At 50.9% G+C, this 6,885-nt stretch overlaps 1 protein-coding gene across 1 annotated transcript in view; it reads right to left on the bottom strand.

Moving 5' to 3' along the window:
* Positions 1-6,885, bottom strand: part of GALNT17 (polypeptide N-acetylgalactosaminyltransferase 17) — a gene marked incomplete at its 5' end in the record, with an annotated part of 239,381 nt that overhangs the window by 24,718 nt on the left and 207,778 nt on the right. The gene's annotated exons all lie outside the window — the stretch shown is intronic.

Raw genomic sequence — 6,885 nt, 5'->3', positions numbered from 1 at the left:
GGGGGCAGGGACTGCTCTCACTCTGGCTGTGCTGTTTTGTATTACTGCATTTTTGTGTATTTTTATTTTCTTCCCTAATAAAGAACTGTTACTCCTATTCCCATATCTTTTCCTGAGAGCCCCTTAATTTCAAAGTTATAATAATTCAGAGGGAGGAGGTTTACATTTTCCATTTCAGGGGAGGCTCCTGCCTTCCTTAGCAGGCACCTCGCTGTCCAAACCAACTTTTGAGACAGGTGGGGTCAGTCTCTTCTCCCAGCTGATATTTGACAGGACAAGAAGGAAGGGCTTCAGCTTGTGCCAGGGGAGGCTGAGGGTGGACATTGGGACAATTCCTTCCCTGAAAGGGTTGTCAGTTATTGGAACAGGCTGCCCAGGGCAGTGATGGAATCACCATCCCTGAAGTCAGTGCCCTTGAAGATGTTCCAAACCCACGTGGAGATGGCACTTGGGGACAGGCTCAGTGGTGGCCTTGGCAGTGCTGGGCAATGGTAGGACTCAGAGGCCTTCTCCAAATTCCTGTTTCCCACTTTGGTTCCCATGAGGTGTCCCTGAGGCAGCTGAGCTCCAGGGCTGGGATGTGCCAGCTTTGGTCCCAGCCACCCCCTGGCAGCACAGGCAGAGCTGCTGTGGGTGTCAGACAGAGTTTGTGACCCAGGTGGGACCTCAGAGCCGCCAGGGCCAGCCCAGCTGCACAGGGCTCAGCAGAGATGCCGTGCAGGGCATGCCCAGGGGGCTCCCAGCAGCACCAGCAGCTCCTGTGCCAGCTGCCAAGGGAAAATGGCATTTCCAGTGCTCTGGCAGAGCTGGGGGTGCCCACCTGGAGAAGAGAAGGCTCTGCAGAGACCTTAAAGCTCCTCCCAGGGCCTAAAGAGGCTCCAGGAGAGTTGGAGAGGGACTGGGGACAAGGGATGGAGGGACAGGACACAGGGAATGGCTTAAAAACGACAGAGGGCAGGGCTGGATGGGATGTTGGGCAGGAATCCCTGGCTGTGAGGGTGGGGAGGCCCAGAGAACAGTGGGGACAGTGACCACGCTGGGTGCTGGCCATGGTGTGGCATCCATGAGGAGCCCTGGCAGCTCCTATGGAGCCCTGCCTTTGTGTGCTCAGAGCTTGGCCAAATTTTAACTGTTCAGACTGAAATCCACCCTGGGCCAGCTCGAGCTCTGCAGTTAATGCAAAGAGACAACATCTAATGGTGTCAGGACACGTCTGCAAGGGAAACTTTGAATCTCTCAATGCGTTGTGACAGAAGGAGATGGGGGAAAACTCTTCCCTAACTTTCATTCCACCCACTCCAGGCTTTCCAGCTAATCATTTCTAAGGTGATTAGCAACCCCCTGCCTTAATTAGCCATATATTTCCCATTTAGCAGCTTTGCCTTATCTTTGCTCCCCTCTCTCCTTTGAAAAGTAACTTCCAAAGTTAGGGGGAAAACACAATTACAGGGCAGCTGGAGTAATTCAGAATGTACCAGCACAAAGGGCTGAACGATCAAACCCAGAAACAGCAGAAAAGGCAAAGAAAGAATAATTTCTCCTGTGAAGTTCTGAGAGACTTTCTCTCTCCAAATTATTGCTTTTGTGGGGACAAACAACATGCACAGCCACATTCCCACATTCCCATCCCTCCTGTTCCCACCTGGCCATGCCCATCCCACATCCCCACAGGGGAGGAGGGCCCCAGGGCAAGCTCCTGCTGCCAGGAATGGATGGAGAAGCTGCTCCCGAAGCCCCTGTGCTCCCTTTGCTTCCCTGGCACAAGGAATGCAGCAGGGGGACACCCCTGTCCCAGCCAGCCTGGTCAACCCCAGCTCTGGGAGATAAACACCTCCCAGCATGTCACTGTCACATTTTCTGAAAAATCCCTTGGCTCGGGATTTCTCCTCCTGGGAAGCTGAGGAGCCTCAGAAAATAATGAAAACAATAATTACCTGGTTGCTTCTCCAGTGTTTGCTGCTTTGGAATGTGGTCTGGAGAATGTTTACTGACGGGTGATTGTTTGATTGGTTCCATGTGAATTGTTTTTACTTAATGACCAATCACAGCCAGCTGTGTCAAGGCTCTGAGGAGTCAGAGCTTCTGATCATTCTTGTTAAACCTTCTGTCTGTATCCTTCTCTTTCTTTAGTATAGTTTTAGTATCTGAGTTTATTTAGAATATAGTAGTATATATAGTAGTATATATAGTTTATTTAGTATTTAGTATGTTTATGCCTCCTGAGCCCCCATCTGGCTGAGAGCACATCCCTGCAGAGCACAGAGCTCCAGAGAGCTTTGGAGCTATCGTGGAACAATAGAATAGAATAGAATAGAATAGAATAGAATAGAATAGAATAGAATAGAATAGAATAGAATAATCAGCCTTCTGAGAACATGGAGTCAGTTCCTCATTTCTCACCTTGTCCTGGGAACCCTCACAAACACCTCCCACCATCAGCTGGTGGGTGACCATCCCATTCCATAACCCTCACACCCAGCAGGCTGGCTGCTTTTGGCATTTTTCATGGATATATTTGCACAGAGATGGGTGTTGGATGCTAAATCAGCCCTGGAGTGCTCCTCCAGGCTCTGGGAGTGCCACTGGCTCCTGTCACCACCCCAGCAGAGCTTCAGCAGTGGGGACACATGAAGGGGAGCTGAAGGGAACAAGGGGAGGGAGATCAGCTGCCTTTGGGATCCCTGGAACTCTTGATCTCTGCGGTGGATGAGCACTCCAGCAAGAGGAAAATGTGGATTTTCACGCATCACATCATGCCTGGGGTATGGGGTTGGTCCAAAGCAGTGACTGTGCCACCTCTGAGGCTCAGCAAGGTTGCACCCAGTCCCACACCCAGAGCCAGGGGATGCAGAAACGTTTCCAAGCACAGGAACCAAACCCTGTGGCACATCCCTGGCAGAGGCAGCAGCCCTGGATGGACTCAGTGATCTTTGAGGTCTCTTCCAACCCTGTGATTCTGTGATTCTGTGAAATCCCTGCCCAGCTCCACCCTGAACAAGTGGGGAATTCTCCTGGACACCTGCAGGGAGAACTCAAGGAGACTCCACGTCCTGCAGGTGGAACAGGAGAAGGAATTTCACTGCTGCACCTGTAGATTTCTTTCCTCTGTCCTGAGGCCACAGAAAACCTCTCAGGGAGGATCAGAAGCAGCCAGATCAGGCCCAGTATCCACGGGCCAACTCCCTAAAATAAGATTTTCAAATGGACCTGCCCATCCCAGCCCACATCCATTCCAGCAGAGAATGGAATTTGGAGGACAGGATTAGAACACATTTTAAAAACTTAATTATTTCTCTTCTTTGGCTCTCCTTCTGTTTTATCCTCATGGATGACACACTTTGGACAGGTTCCTGTCTATCTTGTGCCAAACCAATCACAGAAATGTCCAAATTGTCCAGTGTCCCAATGTCCAACCTTCCCTAATTTAATTCCTTTTGTAATGGCAACTAAAAATGCCAAAGGAGAGTGGAATCAGAGGCACTCCACAACCCCTAACCTGCAGCAAAAATGGGTAATAACCACTGTTCATGCTCAAGCAACACGAACAGCTGAACGTCTGGCACATTGAGAGGTCAGAACAAAGCAGGATTCCCATCCATGCAGAACAGGGACTCTCCAGGAGGAGCATTCCCACCCACTGCAGTGACTTTGCTCACCCTGCAGGCTTTTCCAAGGAAAAATCTGTGCTGTGCTTCTCCAACAAATGCAGCCCAACCTGCTCTAACCAGGCATCAGTGCTGGCTGCAAAAGGGATTATCTGACCTCATCACCTGATAAGATCCATCAGAAGCTTGGTGGGAGCTGCATTTCAAGGATGGCAATCCCAAAGCCCAGCATCCTTTTATTGCCTGTCAGGACTCCTTAAGGGTTATCCCTCACTCTGGGCAGTGCCTGGGCTGCTCAGCTCTCCCCATTCAGCTCCTCTGGCAGAACTTGATTGAAAGTCTTTGATCAGTAAAAGTAGAGCCTGAGCTTTAAAAGCCTCCAGCTTGTCACCAACCTTTGTTCTTTGAGACCTCAGGCACAGTTCAGGTCCTTGTGTGACCAAAAGGAATTTGGTAAGATCCATCAGAAGCTTGGTGGGAGCTGCATTTCCAAGATGGCAATCCCAAAGCCCAGCATCCTTTTACTGCCCATCAGGATTCCTTAAGGGTTATCCTTAAGGATCCTCTGGAATGACAAATGTCACATCCCCTTGGCTGAGAAAACTACAGGAAAGCTGCATTTCCCTTCCCTGGGCATCAGGAGTGACACCTGAATTTCTGCACTACAGCACCCACAGCCACTGCAGCTTTGCCATTTTAGTGCTCCCAGAAGTTAGTTTTTTAAAAAAGAGGAGCAGAGTATTTTTAAATCCCAGCTCTGCTCTCGGGTTTGGTGTTGCTGGAATGGCTCCTGAGGTATCAGAAAGTCTCTTTTTCCCAGCTCCTGATAGAAGAAGAAGTTGAGATTCCTCGGTTCTGCTTTCCAAGGTTGTTTATTTTCTCTGATCTGTTCCATTCTCTCTCTGCCCTGCTGAGATCTGTCCAGCAGGTCGGGTTGTGGCACAGTCCCTGCCCTTGGGGTGGTGTTGGCTTTTTACACTAAGAACTGTGTGTACTTTATTGACAATAATTTTCCAATACCTATCACCTGTGTTAGACAGTCTGTCTCTACTCTAAACCAATCCAGAAGTGTCACCATCACAGCAGAAGATGGAGGGCAAGAAGAAAAAGGACAGGACATGCCCAGATTCCTCCATCTTGCCTCTTGAACCCCCATTCTAAATCCCCAAAATTCTACTTTTTCACCCTGTGACAAATTCACTGTCATTCTACTCAAACTCTTGTGGCTTTTTAATCCTCACACCAACATGGTAATTGTTTCCATGGGCTAAAATCAAAGGCACAGGTGTTTGTGACTCTGTGCCAAGGTCTCTGAGCCCCTGCCAGGGTCTGGAGTCCCCCAGGGCAGTCAGAGCAATGTCCTGGGTCTGACACTCTCCCAGCTGCACTGCCAGGCTCTGCTGGAGCCCAGATCTGCCTCCTGAGCGCCCATCTGGCTGAGAGCACATCCCTGCAGAGCACAGAGCTCCAGAGAGGTTTGGAGCTATCGTGGAACAAATCTGGCTCTTCCTAATGAGTTTAGAGCTGAAATTCCTCAGTGCTCTGATGTTATCTGCTCAGCCTTGGCAGCGTGACAAGGACCTGATTATGTTGTAATAGCATAATGCAAAGATTATTACAGACTCATAAAAGACAAGTGCATCCAAACCAGCATCCACAATACCTGGAGGCCCTGAGAAGGAGCTGAACATGCTGGGCTTTGTGCACTCCCAGCACAGAAATTACCTGCAGGATCTGACCCTGATCTGCTTGGAGGTTGCTCTTTTTTTATTATTTTATTGCCAGTAATGTACCAAAAGCATCTTGATCTCATTTTCCTATTACCATTTCTGTCAGAGCTGTAAAAATAAAGCAGCATAAATAGCTCCCCAGGATTTTGATCTATTTTTCATGCACAAAGAGCCTTTGGAGGAAACCAGCTGGTTCTTCAGCCTCACAGATTCCATGTGGGGAGTGGCAGGAGGAGGGGGAAGGTGCCAGGGAGCACTGGAACCACGAGAGGTGGTTCTGGAACAGAATTATTGATGCAGAGAGAGGCAGCTGAGGGATGGAGCAGCTGCTGAGCTGACAGCACCCAGCTCCATGGAGCTGCCTCCAGCCTTTGTGACTCCAGCACATCCCCACTGCTCTGTGAGCTGTAATTCAGATACCCCACCATTCCTGGTGGGGAGGTGCTGGGAGGGAGCAAAGCTCCACCATGGATGTTCCTGCATGGATTGGCTCTGACTCTGCCCATCCTGCAGAAGAAATGCTCAAGGAATTTGTCAAAAGAGCAGCTCCCGAGTTTGGAGCAGGACAATGCAGAGGGAGGGGCAGAGGCAGGGTCTGGGTGATGTGACTGAGCTGGGACACACAGGGATACACACGAGGTATTTTACTCCTTGTTTGTGCTCAAAGCCACTTCTATGATGTTTCCTAAGCTTGTCCCACCCCTGCCATGGCAGGGACACCTCCCACTGTCCCAGGTGCTCTCAGCCCTGTCCAGCCTGGCCTTGGGCACTGCCAGGGATCCAGGGGCAGCCCCAGCTGCTCTGGGCACCTGTGCCAGGGCCTGCCCACCCTCCCAGGGAACAATTCCTAATTCCCAATATCCCATCCAGCCCTGCCCTCTGGCAGTGGGAGCCATTCCCTGTGTGCTGTCCCTCCATCCCTTGTCCCCAGTCCCTCCCCAGCTCTCCTGGAGCCCCTTCAGGCCCTAGAGTGTTGCAACAAGTTCATCCCAGAGCCTTTCCTCCTCCAGGTGAGCATTCCCAGCTGTGCCAGCCTTTCCTCCCAGCAGAGCTGCTCCATCCCTCTGCTCATCCTGGAGCCTCCCCTGGGCTCCTCCAGCAGCTCCAGTCCTTGCTGTGGCAGAGCCCTGGTCCCTGTGAATCCCATCCAGCTGCCCTTGGGTCAGACAGGAGGGAATGCCCAGAGCTGGTGTCCAGCAGAGCCAGAGGGAGACAGCACCAAACCTGCTTCTGTGCCTTGCCAAGCCCCAGGGACAGTGCAGGGCCACCAGCTGTCCCTGCAGTGGTGCCAGGCAGGATTTGGGACCCCTCCTTAGGGAGGGCACCAGGATGTGCCCATTTCTGCAGGGCAGATCTGGATCCCTGGGCTGCTCCTGCCACTGCCCAGCTGCAGGATGGAAATGCCCAGCCAAGCTCCAAACCAGATGGTTGGAGAGCAGGAGTGTTGGGGAAGATGGAACAGGAAAGCCTTATAAATATGATTGTCTGGCAAAAGATTTTGATAATATACAAACTCTAAGTGAGATTGAAATGAAAGCAAGCTTTGAGAT

This window comes from Geospiza fortis, unplaced genomic scaffold (assembly GCF_000277835.1).
Source record: "Geospiza fortis unplaced genomic scaffold, GeoFor_1.0 scaffold59, whole genome shotgun sequence".
NCBI lineage: Eukaryota > Metazoa > Chordata > Aves > Passeriformes > Thraupidae > Geospiza > Geospiza fortis.
Note: the sequence above shows the minus strand (reverse complement) of the source record. Positions and strands in the feature narration are given on the sequence as shown.